Source organism: Trachypithecus francoisi, unplaced genomic scaffold, assembly GCF_009764315.1.
Source record: "Trachypithecus francoisi isolate TF-2019V2 unplaced genomic scaffold, Tfra_2.0 Lachesis_group12, whole genome shotgun sequence".
Lineage (NCBI taxonomy): Eukaryota > Metazoa > Chordata > Mammalia > Primates > Cercopithecidae > Trachypithecus > Trachypithecus francoisi.
In genome coordinates, this window is record NW_022681457.1 from 33,479,231 (window position 1) to 33,500,445 (window position 21,215).

Below are 21,215 nucleotides of genomic sequence, written 5' to 3' on the forward strand. Positions count from 1 at the left end.
CTCCTGACCTTGTGATCCGCCTGCCTAAGCCTCCAAAAGTGCTGGGATTACAGGCGTGAGCCACCGCGCCCAGCCTGGGATGTTTTATTAGCAACAATAAATAATAGGCCTACACCGTTTTATAAAAGATATCTACCAATAGTTAGAGAACTAATTTCGATGCTATATAGCCTACTCAAGAGAAGACTCAAGATACAAAATTTCTTAACAAAAATAAAAGGAGGAAAATATTGCCAATTCATTTCATGAAACTGACATAATGTGACATTAAATATAGGCAAGAACTGTACAAGAAAAGCAATTTCACTTATAAACACAGAAAATTTTTAATTGCAACATTGGATTCATCAAGTGAATCCAGTAATATTTATAAAAATGTTGCCTAAGCAAGTGTTCTTATCCTAGGAATGAGGAAATTATTTAACAGCTTGTAAATTTAATACTTCAATTCAGATTTAAGGGGTGTGTGTGTGTGTGTGTATATATATATAAAGTCATGTCAATAGACATAGAAAAAGCATTATATAAAAATACTATAATTTATAACAAAAAGTTGCAAGCTAGGGATAGTTTCTTTCAAAATATGACTAAAAAGATACAACAAAATTCACAATGCTCATTATCTGTAATTGTGAAATGTTAGGCATATTTCATTAAAACTGAAACAAGGTAAGGAAGTTCACTTTTTCTGTTTCACATTATAGTAGAGATCCTAATCAGTTCAGTAAGATTTAGAAATAAGTTAAAAGGATAAGTATTAAAAGCAAAGGTGCAAACAAGTCATTGCTAATAGATAACTTGTCTTTTTAGAATATTCAAGAGAAGATACGTACTATTGGAGTTGATAGGACAATTCAACTGGATTACAGAAAATATGTTAACTCTTCCTCCCATAAATCTATAAATGTGATACAATTACATGAAATTCCATTTTATTTAGATAATTAACAAATTCAACCTTTTATTCATATTGAAGAGTAAAGGATCAAGAGTAGTCAAGAACAATCCTAACAAAGAAAAGTAAAAGAGAATAACTTATCCTTTCAAATTCTCAGTGCTAATTATAAAACCCCGGGAAAAAATACAGCCTAGAATAAAACTGGCACCCACAAGAAAATTCACAGCACTTACAGAACAGACACACACAGGTTTTGAATATGATAGCGGAGTATTACAAATCAGTGTAGAAAGATTCAGTCAATGGTGCTAGGCAATTGGCTATGCTTTGGGAAAAAAAAAAAAAAAAACAAATGAATTTGGACCTCATATCATATACATAAATAAGTTATGCATAGATTAAAAGTCCAAATATTAAAATCAAAATTTTTAAATATTTTAATTATATAGAATTACCTTATAGTACTGAAGTAGGAAAAAGAGTAAGACATAAAACACAAGCCAGATGAAAAAGATTGGTAAATGTGACTATCTTAAACGCAAACAGGCAAACTTTGGTATATGTGAGATACCATAAACTGATTTAAATAAAGCCACACTGCAGGAGATATTCCCACAGAATTTAAACAAACAAAGATTAGTATTCTGAATATATAAATAATTTCAACAAGTCAAAATGTTAAAAAAAATCTACTAATAGAAAAATGGATAAAGAATATGAATGCAAATTTCAAAAAAGGGGAAACTTTAATGGCCAATTATTTGAATTATTTGACAAGAAGTGTACCTTTACTTTTAGTCAGAAAAATTTAAATTAAAATGTCACAGCTTGAAATTCATCATATTGGTGACATTTAAAAAATTAGGTAATACCAAGTTGATGAGAAAATGAAAAATCGGCCGGGCGCGGTGGCTCAAGCCTGTAATCCCAGCACTTTGGGAGGCCGAGACGGGCGGATCACGAGGTCAGGAGATCGAGACCATCCTGGTTAACACTGTGAAACCTCGTCTCTACTAAAAAGTACAAAAAACTAGCCGGGCGAGGTGGCGGGCGCCTGTAGTCCCAGCTACTCGGGAGGCTGAGGCAGGAGAATGGCGTGAACCCGGGAGGCAGAGCTTGCAGTGAGCTGAGATGGGGCCACTGCACTCCAGCCCTGGCGACAGAGTGAGACTCCGTCTCAAAAAAAAAAAAAAAAAAGAAAATGAAAAATCATTACTGAAAACAATATAAATCTGCAAATAATTTGAAAACAGCAAATAACACTGAAGATACACATATATCTGTACAATTTCACTTCTAAGTATTTGAATACCCTAGAGGAAATATTTAGAAATGAAATTGTAGAGATTTGAAAGTGTGGTCCTGAATCACTGGGGAGCTTTTTACAAATACAGATGCACTCAGATTAACTAAATAAAAAGATGCAACTTAACAAGATCTGTAGATAATTTATATCTACATTAAATTTGAGAAGCATTGCCCTGGACTAAAGCAGTGGTTCTCAATATTGAATGCACATTAGGACCACCTGAGATTTTCTCAAAATATATCAATTCATTGGCCCCACTGCTGAAAAAATAGAATTTCCATCTATACTGAAGAACTTCCCAAATGATCCATTTCATTGTTTATCCATGGAATCTCTGTACTAGAGAAAATCTCACATATGTACAAGGAAATACATGAAAGATTATGTAGTTTCCAAAAGCAAAAATCTGAACAAATCCTAATTGACTATGTGTTTATAAAATGTTAGGTTGTATAATATAACCTTCAACTGCAGACATTCTCAAAATATATCAATTCATGGGCCCCACTCCTGAAAAAATAGAATTTCCATCTATACTGAAGAACTTCCCAAATGATCCATTTCATTGTTCAACCATGGAATCCCTGTACTAGAGAAAATCTCACATATGCACAAGGAAATACATGAAAGATTATGTAGTTTCCAAAAGCAAAAATCTGAACAAATCCTAATTGACCATGTGTTTATAAAATGTTAGGTTGTATAATATAATCTTCAACTGCAGACAAAATGAGTTTACTGGGTCCCTGTGTATCAATATCAACTATTCTGAAAAATAAAATGCTGAGTGCAAAAAGACAGTTGGGAAAGAATTGTGCGGTATGAAATTACGATACCATTTATGAAAATATATGTCAATTCTGTACTATTATTTAAAAACTAAAAGTTCAATCCTTTCGGAAAGGAGCAGTGTTTTGTTTAAAATATACTGTGAAATGCAGAGCTGCCTCAATTTAGACCAGGTTGAACTTTGGGGATCATTTCAAAGGCCTCATTTGGTCCCAAAGAAATAGTGCATTTCTGGGTGTACATGTAGGTCACAGATAAGCCAATCTTATGGTCATTAAAATCTAGCTTTTGCAGCAATGCTGATGCTAATGTTGCTCTCCTAACTGGATATTAACATAGTTCTATATTCTAATTTTTAACATTCAGCTGACCTGAATTCCCATCCAATCTCCTGCCATCTCTACCACCACACATATTCATACGATTTTCCTTCCAAGCATACAGAAGTCCCCTCTGTGTACTTTCCACTCCCATCTCAGGAGGCACTACAGAGCCTGGGTCATGTTTCAGCCATTGCAAAATGAGTCATCCTATTTACATACCTGGACTGGAAGAGTACAAGGTGCTTTTTAGAAAAAGATAGTCTGTTAATGTGCAGCACTATCATCAACTAGGTCTTTTGTGTGTGTAATTTTGGAGGTAGTGATAGACAAAGTCATTTCTCTCTTTAGGAAAAAGAACTCAGAAACAGGTTTTGATTTTGTGCATTTTCATTAAATTCAAATAATCTAGAAAATTGAGTGAGATCAAAAGCTACAAGAAAGGCTCAAGCAAGCTGGATGCGGCATAGCTTGTGGTGACCAAGATTTTTTTGTTGTTGTTATTTTGTTTTTGTTTTCTTCACAGTGAAGAATGACTTACAATTAAGTGAAATAATTTTTCAAAGTGAATTCTGCAGCAAAAACTCCTTAATTTTATCCAACGGAAAGTTTACAAATGCCTATCATCTACAGGTATTATGTTCCCTTAAGGCAGGAGTCATACTTCTTTACAATCTCTTTAGAGAGCCAGGGGTATAGAAGTACAAAAAGACATCACAAAAGAGGGAGGTAAATTGCTTAGTACCAAATAAGGGGATAAAACTTCACTTCTGGAGGTGTCAAGAGAAGCAATTTGGCCTACAGTGCTCAGAAAGACTTTTTAAAAGTTTTAAGTTTTATATAGGGGCCTGATAAAGATTACTAGGGACTTAACGGTAGGAACTATGGGTTGGTCATTTTTACAGCACATACTTACATAACTGAAGCTCATTAAATATTTGCAGATGGTGAGAGACAGGATTTATATCATTAAAGAGGAGAAGAACTTCAGACAAGCCAGTATTGCTTGCAGAAATACAGATGGGAATGCCAAAGGAGAGCAGGAAATATTTCTTGAATACTTAATATGTGTGAAACACTGTGCTACATACTTCATATCTATTACCTCATTTAGCAGTGCTTCGCAGTACCACACAGTCATGCTATGAATTAGGAATTATTAACATAATTGTAAGAGAAGAAAAATCCGAGACCAAACCGACCATAAGCGGCAAGACTGGATCTCAACCCAATACTGTTTTTCCCTAAATCTTATAGTCGGTATATTAAACATGCTGCCTGCTCACAAGGATCTAAGCTATTGAGTCATGGTAAGAAGATTCAAAATGAAAATATCCAATATGAAATCTAAGGCCACGGTGTTTGGATTTAGGCTGCTTTGAAATTCTGGTGCTTACTGTTTGTTTGACATTGAACAAACGACTTAAATTTTATGATCCTCTATTTCCTTCTGTAAAATTTGGATAGTTAGAGAAAATACATCATAGTGATTTGGAGGAGAGTGCATAAGGTAATAAGTATACAGAAATAGCACATTACCTGACATAAATTATGTACTTGATAAATGTGTGCTTTATAGAACTAACATTAAATGCTGTTGGATTGAAGAACTTAAGCAGTCTTTCCTGTTTTCTTTTTTTAAGTTTCAGAATGGTTCTGAATAATATATACATTTCTCTTAATTTATTTAGTTGTCTTTGTTTCCTTCTAAATAACATTCTCTGAGCACTGACTCCTTTTCTATGGTTAGGTAGACTGCATCATTAACTTAGTCACAAATTCTCTATTTCTGCAGATCATTTTTATTGAATATCTTTAGAAAAAACAAACAGAGCTTATATTGTTTAACCTGCATCACTGTAGTATCTAGTTGCAGAAGGTACTCAAGCATAAAATCTGTATGTTTTTATCAGAGGTATCATTCCTTGTCATTAAAAACGTTTATGAGTCTTTAACATTGGCCAATAGATGGCTGATATTAAAGGACACAAAGAGCCAAATATTCTCACCCTTCCAGACCAGATACTCTCTCCTCATACAAGACGAACAGAGCATAGCCAGGTGAGAGAACGTGCTGTAGAGAGCCAGCTCTCCTGAAGCTATGACTGGCTTTTTGAGAGTATCACTGATCCAGACCTTTTAGAGAGTAATATCAGACTTGATGAAGCAGAGAGTCCCTACATTTAGCCTAAAGACAAACAGCAACTGAAGAAATACAGAAAAAATCTTCAAGAGAAAGTTCACGGTGAATATACTCTTAAATGATAAATAAAAGATACAGAGGCTAAATTTTAAAAAATGACTAAAGAGTACACAAAGAAAGTATACAAAAAAGAAAAGTGACAAAGCTAAGACATTAGGTGAAAGTAAAAAGTACAATTGCATGTAATAAAAGAACAGGATAAATAATAACTAGCATTAATTATATCTTCATTATGTACCAAGAACTATTCTAAGTACTTATACATATTAAAGAATTACATCTTCACAATATATGTGAAACATTTTCACTCCTATTTTGCTGATGGGAAGACCAAGGCAAACTCATTAACTTGCTCAGATCACTTAATTGTTAACTAGAGATCTAGGATTCAAACTGAGCTGATCTGAGTCTGAAATCTAATATTCTTTTCCTCCAAGGCTCTACAGGCAGAAAACAAAAACAGTTGAGCTTTATAAAACAAATCTTGGATTGAAGAGGAACATATTTCTTGGAGAAACCTTAGCTTCTCACAGAGCTGAGGAAGAGTGTTGATACTTTACTTACCCTCATAATCCCTTTAATCCCCTGTTTTGTGAGGGCACCTATGAATGCATTCAAAGACTGGGGTGTAAACAATTTATATAAGTAGCCAAAGCTACTATATGAAGACATTTACCCCTCTGAATTATTAAAATTATATCCTCACATATCTGCCTTATTAGACTGTGAGCCTTTTGAGGGTAGAGGAAAAGATCTTGTATTGAATGGTGTGTTTTTCTTTTTTTTTTTTTTTTTGTTATACTTTAAGTTCTGGGATACATGTGCAGAACGTGCAGATTTATTATATACGTATACATGTGCCATGGTGGTTTGCTGCACTCATCAACCTGTCATCTATGTTAGGTATTTCTCCTAATGCTATCCCTTCCCTAGCACTCCACCCCCCGACAGGCCCTGGTGTGTGATATTCCCCTCCCTGTGTCCATGTATTCTCATTGTTCAACTCCCACTCATGAGTGAGACTATATGGTGTTCGGTTTTCTGTTCCTGTATTAGTTTGCTGAGAATGATGGTTTCCAGCTTCATCCATGTTCCTGCAAAGGACATGAACTCATCCTTTCTAACGGTTAAATAGTATTCCATGGTGCATATGTGCCACATTTTCTTTATCCAATCTATCATTGATGGGCATTTGGGTTGGTTCCAAGTCTTTGCTAGTGTGAACAGTGCCACAGTAAACATAAGTGAGCATGTGTCTTTTTGGTAGAATGATTTATAATCCTTTGGGTATGTACCCAGTAATGGGGTTCCTGGATCAAATGGTATTTCTGGTTCTAGATCCTTGAGAAATCGCCACACTGTCTTCCACAATGGTTGAAATAACTTATACTCCCACCAACAGTGTAAAAGTGTTCCTATTTCTCCGCATCCTCTCCAGCATCTGTTGTTTCCTATTTATTTATTTATTTATTTGAGAGAGACTCTCACTCAGTCACCCAGGCTGGAGTGCAATGACACGATCTCGGCTCACTGCAAGTTCCGCCTCCCGGGTTCACGTCATTCTCCTGCCTCAGGCTCCCGAGTAGCTGGGACTACACGTGCCCACCACCACTCCTGGTTAATTTTTTGCATGTTTTTAGTAAAACGGGGTTTCACCGTGTTAGTCAGGATGGTCTCGATCTCCTGACCTCGTGATCCGCCCGCCTCGGCCTCCCAAAGTGCTGGGATTACAGGCGTGGGCCACCGCGCCCAGCCACAGAAGCTCTTTAGTTTAATTAGATCCCATTTGTCAGTTTTGGCTTTTGCTGTCATTGCTTTTAGTGTTTTGATCATGAAGTCTTTGCCCATGCGTATGTGCTGAATGGTATTGCCCAAGTTTTTTTCTAGGGTTTGTATGGTTTTAGTTCTTAAGTTTATTATTTGCAGAACGTCTGACATACTGTAAGTGCTCAAAAATCCTAGTTTGACGCTCTCTCCATCCCTCTTCCTTATCCCTGTAACATACTGTTCATGTCCTCATATTCCACTTTCAATCAAAATTATTTGTTTTCTTTCTACATGATAGCCTCTGTGCACTTATGTTTTGCCTTCCTCTTTATTAAGAGAGGCCTCTGTTCCTATCCAGCCTCATCCCTTCACTTGAACACTAAGCCCATTCACTTTAACTACTCAAGGGCTTCATTTCACTACTCCTCCCATTCTCTCCCACATTATCCAGTGTTTCACCTTTATTAGATCATTCCCATAGCATGTGTTATAGTTCCTCAATCTTTAATAAAAAATAATCAGAAACAGAAAAACAACAAAAGACTTCTTGAGCAATCTTTTCTGTTTACTGCCTCATTTTACAATGAAATGCCTCAAAATAGTGTTTGTAGTCATCATATAATTTTCTCTTGATTTCTTTCTAATTACACTTTCACCACTACTACTTCCTGCAACTACCTTCTTTCCTACCATCCCACAATGAAGCACATTACTTAACCCAGTGACCGGTTCTCAGCTCTCATCTTACTTAGTGTATTACTCAACGTTCAGAGTAATTGATCACTTTGTTCCCCTTGAAACTTTTTCTCCGCTTTTCTGGACATCACACTCTCCTGGTTTTCTACTAACCTTTACTGGCCTCTCTTTGCCAGTCAGCTCTGATGGTTTTTTCCCCTTGTCTCCCTAGTGTCCTGATGTTAGAGCATCTCAAGCATAGATTGTTGGACCTCTTTTTATCTACATTACTGCTTTAGTGAGTCCATCACATTTTATGGTCTGAAATACCAACTAAAAAGTCAACAACTCTTCTCTGAATTGTAGACACAGATCTCCCTCATTTCTTTTCTTTGGGTTCAAGATTAGATGTACAATTCCCTGCTCAGTATATTCACGTGGTTGTCTGGTACATATCTCAACATGTCTAATGAAAACGCTTGTTATTTCCACTTAAGCTATCTATCATGGTCAGCTTTTCTTATCTCAGTTAATCATAACTAGTTTTTCCAATTTGCTCAAACCAAAATCCTTGAAATCACCCTTGGTTTCCCTCTTATTCTCACACTCCACATCTATTATCAGAAAATCTATTTGCCTCTAACTTTAGAGCCTCCCAACTTCTCCTGCTGTTGTCCATGTCCCAGGCAATCAGTTCTCAACACAGAAGTCACAGTAATTCTAATAAAATAAATCAGATTGCATTGCTTTTCTGCCCAAACACTCCAATAGTTTCTTATCTGTTATGTCCTGCATTCTGTTGTTAGCAGAAATAAGGACATTAAAGGTGATTCTGATGAGGGTTCTGAAAGAAAAAAAGGAAGACAGTAGTGCAAGCTATCATTATTTTAGAAAACATATATATCATTAACATAATGTTAGTAGAAATATGAACACTAAAGACGCTCTGGTAGGGTCTCAGATGAAAATGAGGAACATGTTATCAGAGACTGAAAGAAACACGGTCCATGCTACGGAGTGGTAAAAACTTGGCTGAATTGCGTTCTAGTGTTTTGTGGAAGGTAGAACTTAAAAACAATAAACTTAGATATTTAGCTGAAAAGATTGCTAAGCAAAATGTTGAAGGTACAGCTTGGATTTTCCTTACTGCTTATGATAAAATGAGAAAGGAGAGAAATAAACAGAAGAAGAAATTATTAACAGAAAAAAAAATAACAGAACTTAAAGATTTAGAGAATTATCAGTTTACACATACTGCAAAAAAATGAGAAAGTGTGTTCTGGAAGGGACAACAAAGGTATGGCTAAACAAGTACTCCATAAAGAGATTGCCCCTGGATTTAATCAGCTGTCTCTCCAGTACCCAGCACAGGAAAACAGGACTATTCATATGTGAACATGCTTCATCCTTCAAAAAAAGAAAGCATGACCTTGAAGGTAATTCAGACATCATCAGAGCTTCCACTTGCACCACAGGCCCACGGCATACATACCCAGGAAGCAAGACTGTTTACTTCTCAGAGAGGGTGGGGCCACCTTCTAGATTTCAGTAGCCAAACTGCGCCTTAAAGAGTCATGGGCACTTTGGGAGGCCGAGACGGGCGGATCACGAGGTCAGGAGATCGAGACCCTCCTGGCTAATACAGTGAAACCCCGTCTCTACTAAAAATACAAAAACTAGCCGGGCGAGGGTAGTCCCAGCTACTCGGGAGGCTGAGGCAGGAGAATGGGGTAAACCCGGGAGGCGGAGCTTGCAGTGAGCTGAGATCCGGCCACTGCACTCCAGCCTGGGCGACAGAGCAAGACTCCGCCTCAAAAAAAAAAAAAACAAAACAAAAACAAAACAAACAAAAAAAAAGAGTCATGGGGGCAGGATAATGCTTAAGGCTATGGAGGTGATGCTGCTGCCTTGTTCGGCCTGGAGAGCAGAGCATCTGGCCAAAGAGGAGTATTCTTAAGCCTTAAGATCTAATAAAATGCCTTGATAGGTTTTAGAATGGCTTAGGACTCATCATGTCTTTCTTCTTTCTGATTTCTCTCTCTCGGAATGGGAATGTTTATCTTATTCCGAATCCACTGTTGTAATTTTAACACACATAACTAGTCTTGTTTCACAGGTTCATAGCTGGCAAGGAACTTTGCCTCAGGATGAGGCATACCTCTTGACTCACCTATATTCTATTTAGATGATATTCAGATGAAATTTTGGACTTGAAATTTATGCCCAAATGGGTTAAGACTTTTGGTGCTGTTAGCACAGGATGAATATATTGCAAGTGAGGACATGAATTTGGGGAAGTGGGACAGAGGTAAGAATTTTGTGGGCCAAATTGTGTTCCCCTAAATTTATATGTTGGAATCCTAACCTCCAATGTGACTTTGAGGGTTTGTAGACAGGGCCTTTAAGGAGGTCTTCATGGCTGGCCCGTAATCTAATGTGACTGATGTCCTTATAATAAGAGGCAGAGACATCAGACCTCTCTTTCTTTCTGCATACACACAGAAAAATGGCCACGTAAGGACAGAACCAGAATGTGGCTATATATGAGTCAGGAAGAAAGATACCACCAGAAACCATCCCTGATAGCACCTTGATCATGAAGTTTCATAAAAATAAATATATTTTGTTAAGTCGCTCAGTCTTTGGTATTCTGTTATGGCAGCTCAAGCAGAATAACATACCGTCACACTCAGAGCCAGCGGTATAGTCTGTCCAATGGCTGACAATGGCCTTCCTCTCTACATCCTGTTGCTTTTCCAGTATAATCTATTACTATTTTTCTACCAGCTCCATTGGTTCCTTACTCTTTGGCATTCCCATGGCTCAGGGGCTATAACTTGCAGTTCCATTTATCTGGACTCTCCCTTCAGATATATGCATAGCTTTTTCCCTGTACTTCTTTTAATTCTTTGTCCGAATATAACCTTGTCAAAAATGATTTCCTTGAACATTCTGTTTACAAATTTTACCTTCCTACCTTCCTTGATAAAAAAAAAGTCTTCATGGAACGTGCCACCTTCTGACATATTATATAAATTACTTACATATTTTGTTTCTTGTCCCTTCTTACTAAAATCAAAGTTCCTTGAATAGAAATTTTTGTCCATCTTGGTCACTGTTCACTTCAGTGCCTAGAATAGATTCTGTCAGATAATAAATGTTTAATAAGCATTTGGTAAATTAATGGAAATGTATTTATATTTTCTTCTCTGCTAGTCAAAGAATAATGACCTTCATATTTGTACTTCTAAGGCCTATATGGTAAATATAAAATATTTAATACTTTCATTAAATATTTTTATTAAATATGAATAGAATAATAACAAAATAATAAATCAAGGTTGATAACAGGGAGAGGAATCAGGGGTCTAGTATACAACCCTACTATTTCTTTCATTTCTGACATTTATATAAAGTTGTTATTCTGTGTAATATTTGGAGATAATTGCTAGGAATATGACATTTATCTTAGGTTGTGTTTGTTTTTTCATGTGTTATAAACTTGATAATAAACAGCAATAACAGGTCCTGTTGCCAAGCTTGCCAACTAATGTGAATGTTGCAAGGTGAATTAATTAGTAAGAACAGATGTCATGCATGCAATACAGTTCTAAGAGATCCGCTGGCCATGGTCCAGTAGCTGGCCTCTAAGTACAGACTGCATACATAGACATCATCCAGTTTAGGTTCACATGTGGAATCACCGAGATGTCTTTGCACTGTTTTTGAATATCACTTTCAAGGATAATAACACACCAATATAATTTTTGAGATAATTGTAATGTTGTATTCAGCTAGGTATTTCATTGCAAGCTCATTACAGTTTGCAAACAATATTTACAGTTTCTTATATTTCTTTTGTTAAATGCTTAACTACTTGCCTGCTGTAATGTATAATAGGCAAAGAACTGAAATGCAAGTGCACCTGGTTTATTTTAATAGCAAATTTTTATTCATGATCTCAGTAATAGGCATAGGAAAAGTAAACAGAAATTAAGTGGTTAATGAAAAAATAATGACTATGGAAAATTTGCTTTTGCAAACTGCTTAAGTTCTCATTATCCAAATAAAAATGATTGAAAATAGTCTCAAAATGAAGTAAGGATTTCAATCTATTACCTTTCTTAACATCTGCCACACGTTTACCAAAAAATTCCCATTATTATTTCTAAAATTAAGCAATATCTAACTCAAGAATCTGAATATTGCAGTGGGCAATAAATGCAAAGTGTATTATGAAAACCATGTCACAATAAACAAAACCTCTGCTTTTTCCATTGGACAGGTTAGTTCCCTGGCCAATACCTTTTTAATCAACTGTTGATTTGGTCTGACCATGAAGATATATTAAAGTTATATTAACATTTTTAAGAAAATATACTACAAAATATTACAAAATCTAGCTCCTGAAGTTAAGCACCATTTGAATTTTAAAAATATCTTAAAGTTCTGTCTTTCATACTGTAGTTGAAATCCTTGTAAAGCCCTATGATAACAAAGATTTTTAATACTGTAGTATAAAAAGTATCAAATGAGTGTGTAGGTCTATAAAAAGTAAGAAATAATTTCAATTCAAAATCCTTTTGAAAATTCCTCCTACCCACCATTGTAAAAAAAAAAAAAATCTAGCATGTATTTTTCTTACTTTACCTACAGGTTATTGATGTCAGAGTCATAAACTGGTTCAGGAAATTGTTATAATATAGGCAAAACTTCACATTAATAAAGAAATTATTATTTTCCCAAAATTGTGGTAAGCTATTTGTATACATTATTCCATCTAATACTTACAGTGGCCTTATAAGGCAATAATCTTATCTCTAATAAAATGTTAAAAAGTGGGTAATCTCCCCAAGTGTTGAGACCAGTACATGTCAGATAAGGCCTCAGACTTATCTGAAATGAAATTGTCTTTTGGCACTAAAAACTTTTAATCCCCATCCTACATCCTAGCATACCACACAAACTTAAATACTGAACAGCATGTCCATCTGTTTTTAAAATAAATGCTGTATGGGACATTTTAAGAGTAATCAGAAAGAATTTCATATTGTTTTTGTGCAATAAAGCACTGAAATATCACTAAAAAGACTTACAGTTTAAAATGCAAACCTTCCATCATTTATGGACAGAGAAACTGAACATTTTATGTAACAGATAAAAGAGAAGTCAATCAAATAAATAACAACAAAAAATAACAGTGAAACACCCTGAAAAAAGACTGATCAAAAGTGTATACAGATAGAAATTACAATGGCCAAAAGTAGAAATAGAAGAAAGTGATACTACATTCCAAATCTAATGATTTAATGAATTCCTCTTGAAGAGGAACTGAGGTTAATGGAAATTGTTCATGCTTAATTTAGCTGCATACAATGCTCTGATTTTTTATTTTATTTGGATTTAGCCTCACTTTATGCTTTTTCTGCATTTATAAAGTCTAAGGTAACAAACCATTTCAGATTTTTTTAAAAAATCAACATTTCAACCCAGGAGATACAACTGAGGACTGAAAATACAATTCCAAAATTTGGAGGGGACAAATCCAGTAAGGAGTTTCTTACTGAAGTTTTTTCTTACTTCCTACCTGAGTAACTTTCACACTACAACAGCTCATCTGCAACTGAGAGGGAAACAGTGAGTACCTCCAAAAAAGCTTTCTAAGCAGATTCTTTTGTATTTACTTCTGTTTTCATAAATATAAAAACGCATAAAAAAGAGATTGGTCATATATTTTCCACTCTCCAAGAAAATATCTACTATCTCATTCTTATACCTACACACATATTTTACCCTTTAAAAGATTTTTAAAATATCATTTATGTCCATCAGTAAATAACTGAAATGAGAGGATAATAAGAACAGTTATTGGTCCCTAATGTATAAAACGGCACATGATATCATACAACTTTTTGCAGGAAAAAGTAAAACATACCAATCCCTCCCCCAGGATCACCACCACCAAACACCAAAAAGTTGTAACTCTTAGGAGGGAAAAATCACTCTGAAATCATTTTAAACATGAGGAACTGAATCCAATGAAAAGAGAAGAAATAAACGTTCCATGAGTTTTCAAACTTTATGAATTTCACTATCACTTTAAATTATTCAGTAGCTACTATGGATTTTTTAGGTTCTGTTTTGAATAACTCAAAATTGTCTCTCACCCTCCTATAGGTATGCATGGTGGAGATGAAAACAAATATTTTTGAGTACTAACTGTGATTTAAATATATTATTCAGGCCGGGCGCGGTGGCTCAAGCCTGTAATCCTAGCACTTTGGGAGGCCAAGACGGGTGGATCACAAGGTCAGGAGATCGAGACCATCCTGGCTAACACGGTGAAACCCCGTCTCTACTAAAAAATACAAAAAACTAGCCGGGCGAGGGTGGCGGGCGCCTGTAGTCCCAGCTCCTCGGGAGGCTGAGGCAGGAGAATGGCGTAAACCCGGGAGGCGGAGCTTGCAGTGAGCTGAGATCCGGCCCCTGCACTCCAGCCTGGGCGACAGAGCAAGACTCCGTCTCAAAAAAACACAATAAATAAATAAATAAATAAATAAATATATTATTCATTTCTCACAGTCATAAATAAATAAATAAATATATTATTCATTTCTCACAGTCATTATGCCAGGTAAATATTTTCCCTGTTTTATAGATGAAGTAAGCCTGAGAAGAGAGGTTTGGGAGCCTATCAGTCCCACAGCTGGTTCAGGCCTACAAGTATATTCCACATATGGAGCTCAAAAGAGTCTTTATTATACGTTTTACTGTAGCTGCATGATTTTTGAATAAACAAAAGAACGTACTTCACCTGCTCTGCAATCCAAGGTAATACTAGTTCTGAACTTCTAAAAGCAGTAAAGTGAAAAGGAATAGGATTTGTTGCATAAAATCTTCCCTCAGCTCCTTGTTACATATTATTTCAGAAAAAAAAAAAAACAATAGAAAATGAGAGATTTTTTTTCACAGTGGTAGACACCCAAAAAAGAATATGTGATTTTCCTCCTCTTAAACTATCTAAAGCTTCTAAATCAACGCATACCAACATAGCTCAAAGTAAACATAAATGACACTAACAAGACCTGTCTATCTGTAGCTTGTTTTCTATATATGCCAATTCATTACTGGCTAGCAAAACCTAATAAGAGTGTGTGTATTTGGTTTTATTTTTCCATTTACATGATTAGATCCTTAGTTGCATTGTGATTGAGAAGCATCCTTTTAAAGTGCTTTTCCTATTGCTTATTAAACATACATCTCCATGTGTGCAAAAGCAGCATGGAGGGGGCACTGATAAGTGATGGATACACAGGAAAGAAAATGACTATCCCTCCATTCATTGCTTCCAATTAATTCGTGTTGCAAAAGAGTGTGTGCCCTTGTGGAAAGTGGTGCTTCTCTGAGGTTTTGATTAACCTGCATCATAACACTTCTCCCATCATTATTACACAAGGCAGTTAAGTAAACAGACATAATAGGCCTTGGTCTCGTCTTTAGAAATTTACTGCCGTGGAAATTCAGCTAGCTATCTCCTTTATCTTGCTTTTCAAAGAGTGATTTAAGTGCCACCCACATGGTGAAACAACAGTAAGCTAAGTTGCCACAATCATTTATTCACAAAATATTTCTTGTGTGTCATCTATTTCTTAGGCTTTGTATTAGGCACTGGGGTTATAAAAGTAAATCAAGTATGCCCTTCAAGTTTTTGCAAAGTAATGAATACAGATGATCAAAAAGGACTAATTAAACAACCACAATCTAAAAATTCTTTACTTTATCAAAGGTATCCATAGAAATAGTGGATAAAAGTAAACAAATAAGAATGTCTCTACTAACTATTCTCTGAGTTCATAGTATTATTATATAGGGCATATAACTTCCTGACAAAATGAAGCTAACATGTCCTGTGTGTGTGTGTGTGTGGGCGTGCACATGCGCATGTGTGTGTGCATGTGCACACATAGTAATTCACATGCTCAACATTCTAAAGTGACTCCAGTGTCACTTGGTTACAAGTACATGAAATTAATATATGATTTCTGAAAGTCTTACCAACCTGTAATCCTAACAGACAAATTGCTTTAAGTGAGTCAAAGAAAAAACATAAAAGTTTTGCATGCAGGGAAACTAAACCATCTCAGACAAATAGTAATTATCTCTTAAAAGATTTTCAAAAGATTTTTATTATCAGTGAACTGCAATGGTTGATCCAGATGAAGTTGATTATAAACCATGAGCTGCTTATGTTGGAGGAAATAATATATTATCATTTATTCAAGCTAGCAATCTCTGGGTGCACAATCTGCACTCTGAATTAACTAGCAATGGCAGACAGCAGAGCAGCTTTGGGGTAAGGAAGGGGTTAAGCTAGACTTAATTTATGCTTTGGTTAAGCTTTCCTTTGTGTTCCAGGACTTAATGGCTACTTTCCTACTCATTTCAAATTATTTAAAAAGTGCCTAATTATACAGTAATGACATTTTTGAAATCATGGTTTTTCTTTTACACAGAGAATGGAATTGACAGGATGGTGTACTTCCCCTACACGATCTACAGTATTCATTTGAGCCACTAACCTTACAGTAAATCTTGCAATTTTCCAGTCAGATAATCTAATCATCACCATGAATAGAACTGAAAGAGTATTAATACTGTATGCCATATCAAATGTACAATATTGAAACACACTAAAAGCTTTTTAATGAGTTTACTGAAAGGCAATATTGTTTAAGATTTGTCAAATTTGTTGATATGGTTTGGATTTGTCTCTCCTCCCAAACCTCATGTCGAATTATAATCCCCACTGTTGGAGGAGAAACTTGGTGGGAGGTTATTCCCCTCCCTGTGTCCATGTGTTCTCATTGTTTAGCTCCCATTTGTAACTGAGAACATGCAGTGTTTGGTTTTCTGTTTCTGTGTTAGTTTGCTGACAATAATGGCTTTCAGCTCCATCCATGCCCCTGCAAAGGACATGAATTTATTCTTTTTTATGGCTGTACAATATTCCATGGGGTATATGTACCACATTTTCTTTATCCAGTCTACCATCGATGGGCATTTGGGTTGATTCCATGCCTTTGCTATTGTGAATAGTGCTGCAGTGAGCATACATGTGCATGTATCTTTATAAAAGAATCATTTATATTCCTTTGGGTATATACCCAGTAATGGGATTGCTGGGTCAAATGGTATTTCTGGTTCTAGGTCTTTGAGGAATTGTTACACTGTCTTCCACAATGGCTGAACTAATTTACATTCCCACCAACAGTGTAAAAGCGTTCCTATTTCTCCACAGCCTTGCCAGCAGCTGTTTTTTCTTTACTTTTTAATAATCACCTTTCTGACTGGTGTCAGATGGTATCTTATTGTGGTTTTGATTTGCATTTTTCTAATGATTGGTGATGTTGCACTTCTTTTCAATGTTTGTGGGCTGCATGAACGTCTTCTTTTGAGAAGTGTCTACTCACGTCCTTTGCTCACTTTTTAATGGAGTTGTGTTTTGTTGTGCTTTTTCTTGTAAATTTGTTTAAAATCCTCATAGATCCCAGATATTAGATCTTTGTCAGATGGAGAAATTGCAAAAATTTTCTCCCATTCTGTAGATTGTCTGTTCACTCTGATGATAGTTTATTTTGTTGGGCTCTTTAGTTTAATCAGATCCCATTTGCTGAGCTCTTTAGTGTAATTATATCACGTGTCAATTTTTGCTTTTGTTGCAATTGCCTTAGGCGTTTTCGTAATGAAATCTTTGCCATACCTATGTCCTGAATTGTATTGCCTAGATTTACTTCTAGGATTTTTATAAATTTGGACTTTACATTTAAGTCTTTAATCCATCTTGAGTTAATTTTTGTATAAGGTGTATGGAAGGAGTCCAGTTTCACTTTTCTGTATATGGCTAGCCAATTTTCCCAGCATCACTAATTAAATAGAGAATCCTTTTCCCATTGCTTCTTTTTGTTAGGTTTGTTGAAGATCAGATGGTCATAGATGTGCAGTCTTCTTTCTAAGTTCTCTATTCTGTTGCATTGGTCTATGTGTCTGTTTTTGTACCAGTACTATGCTGTTTTGGTTACTGTAGCCTTATAGGATAGTTTGAAGTCAAATAGCATGACGCTTCTAGCTTTTTTACTTTTTGTTCAGGGTTGTCGTCCCTATATGAGCTCTTTTTTGGGTTCCATAAGAATTTTAAAGTACTTTTTTTTTTTCTAAATCTGTGAAGAATGTCAATGGTAGTTTAATGGGAATGGCATTGAATCTATAAATTCTTTTGGAAACTATGGCCATTTTCATGATATTGATTCTTCCTATACATGAGCATGGAATGTTCTTCCATTTGTTTGTGTCCTCTCTGATTTCCTTGAGAAGCAGTTTGTAGTCCTTGAAGAAGTCCTTCACTTCTCTTGTTAGCTGTATTCCTAGGTATTTCATTCTCTTTACAGCAATTGTGAATGGGAGTTCATTCAAGATCTGACTTTCTCCTTGACTATTGTTGGTGCATAGGGATGCTTGTGATTTTTGCACATTGATTTTGTATCTTGAAATTTGCTGAATCTGCTTATCAGCTTAAAAAGCTTCCAGGCTGAGATTATGTGGTTTTTACATACAGCATCATGTGATCTGCAAACAGAGACCATTTGACTCCCTCCCTTCCTATTTGAATACACTTTATTTCCTTCTCTTGCCTGATTGCCCTCACCAGAACTTCCAATACTATGTGGTGGAGTGGTGAGAGAGGACATTCTTGTCTTGTGCCAGTCTTCAAGGGGAATATTTCTAGCTTTTGCCCATTCAGTATGATATTGGCTGTGGATTTGTCATAAATGGCTCTTACTATTTTGAGGACTATTCCATCAATATCTAGATTACTGAGAGTTTTTAACTTGAAGAGATGTTGAATTTTATCAAAGGTCTGTCCTGGGTCTATTGAGATAATCATGTGGTTTTTGTCTTTAGTTCTGTTTATTGATTTGTGTGTGCCGAAACAGCCTTGTGTCCTGGGGAGGAAGCTGACTTGATCATGGTGAATAAGCTTTTTTATGTGTTGCTGGATTCAGTTTGCAAGTATTTTATTGAGGATTTTTGCATTGATGTTCATCAGAGATATTGGTCTGAAGTTTTCTTTTTTTGTTGTGTCTCTGTCAGGTTTTGGTATCAGAGTGATGCTGGCCTCATAAAATGAGTTAGAGAGAAATCCCTTCTTTTCAATTTTTTGGAATAGTTTCAGAAAAAATGGTACCAGCTCCTCTTTGTACCTCTGGTAGAATTCAGCCATAAATCTGTCTGGTCCAGGACTTTATTTGGTTGGCAGGCTATTTATTACTGTCTGAATTTCAGAACTTACTGTTGGTTTATTCAGGGATTCAACTTCTTTCTGGTTAGGCCTTGGGAGGGTGTATGTATCCAGCAATTTATCAATTTCTTCTAGATTTTCCAGTTTATTTGCATAGAAGTGTTTATAGTATTATCGGACGGTTGTTTGCATTTCTTTGGGGTCAGTGGTGATATCTCCTTTATCACTTTTTATTGCATCTATTTGATGCTTCTCTTTTTTCTTCTTTAGTAGTCTAGCTAGCAGTCTATTTTATTAATTTTTTCAAACAACTAGCTCCTGGCTTCACTGATTTTTTTGAAAGATTTTTGTGTCACTGTCTCCTTCAGTTCCCCTCTGATCTTGGTTATTTCTTGTCTTCCGCTAGCTTTGAAGTTTGTTTGCTCTTGGTTCTCTAGTTATTTTAGTTGTAACATCAGGGTGTCAATTTGAGATCTTTCTAGTTTTTTGATGTGGGCAGTTAGTGCTATTAATTTCCGTCTTAACACTGCTTTAGCTGCACATGAGAGATTCCAATATGTTGTCTCTTTGCTTTCATTGGTTTCAAAGAACTTACTGATTTCTGCCTTAATATCATTATTTACCCAGGAGTCATTCAGGAGTAGGTTGTTCAATTTCCCTGTAGTTGTGTGGTTTTGAGTAAGTTTCTTAATCGTGAGTTCTAATTTGATTGTGCTGTGGTCTGAGAAACTGTTTGTTGTGATTTCAGTTCTTTTGCATTTGCTGAGGAGTGTTTTACTTCCGCTTATGTGATTGATTTTAGAGTAAGTGCCATGTGTTGATGAGAAGAACGTATATTCTGTTGTTTTTGGGTGGACAGTTCTGTAGATCTGTATCAGGTCCACTTGATCCAGGGCTGAGGTCAAGTCCTAAATATCTTTGTTAATTTTCTGTCTCAATTATTTGTCTAATATTGGCATTAGTGTGTTAAAATCTCCCACTATTGTTGTGTGGGAATCTAAGTCTCTTTTTAGGGCTCTAAAACCTTGTTTTATGAAACTGGGTGCTGCTATATTGAGTGTATATATATTTAGGTTACTTAGTTCTTCTTGTTGAATTGATCTCTTTATCATTTATGTATTGCCCTTCCCAAAGTTCTTTTTACTATATAACACTGACTGCCAAATATTCTAAGTTTTAAGATTCTGATTAGTATCATCTGCCTTCCTTTCAGGTACAGAGGAAACAATTCTCTAGTCAAATGTGTTCTTGGTAAAATCCATCATGAACATCCTCTTCCATCCTCTTCCTCCCCTTTTTTCACTTCTAATTTTCCCTATCCATTTAAGTGAGTCAGTGATCACTGATAAATTGGATCATGGTTGAAGTGATAAAAGGTTTAACATATTACTCTTTCATAGAACTTAGCTACTTTTCCACTATCAGTAAATAACCACCCGTTATGTCCTTAACTTGCTTTTTACACAAATTGAATTTCCAGGTGCATCAATAAAATCAATTCCTTTCAAACACCCTAAGTTTTTTATTCCAAATATCCGCTGTCTTACTTATTTAGGAAATGAAGAAAACACAGTAAAATTTAAGTATTTGTTTATGTACTTGCTGTTTGGTCGGAATTCAAATTCTTGACCAGAAAACTCAAAGAGAACTCAATATGTGAAATCCTAATTTGCTTTCTTATTATGCTGGCTTTTGTATGCTCAACAATGGCGTGCCTTCTTTTCCCTCAAACGTTCTATATGATTCCCCTCCTTTTACACCAGCACACATGCACTTTCACCATCTTAGCAGAAAACCTTGTGTATTAGTCCATTTTCATACTGCTATGAAGAAATAACTGAGACTGGGTAATTTATTTTAAAAGGGGGCTTAATGGACTCACAGTGCCACATGGCTAGGGAGGCCTCACAATCATGACAGAAGGTAAAGGAGGAGCAAAGGCATGTCTTAGGTGGCAG

The 21,215-nt window shown here is 35.8% G+C and overlaps 1 protein-coding gene and 1 long non-coding RNA gene across 2 annotated transcripts in view; both read right to left on the reverse strand.

Moving 5' to 3' along the window:
* The window catches only part of NEGR1 (neuronal growth regulator 1), an 892,690-nt gene that overhangs the window by 405,393 nt on the left and 466,082 nt on the right, over nt 1-21,215 (reverse strand). The gene's annotated exons all lie outside the window — the stretch shown is intronic.
* Nucleotides 916-19,863, reverse strand: LOC117092098. The gene is made up of 3 exons (XR_004440626.1): nt 19,853-19,863; nt 5,326-5,542; nt 916-1,223 (listed from the first exon to the last, which is right to left on the reverse strand). It is a non-coding gene; the product is annotated as an uncharacterized LOC117092098 (long non-coding RNA).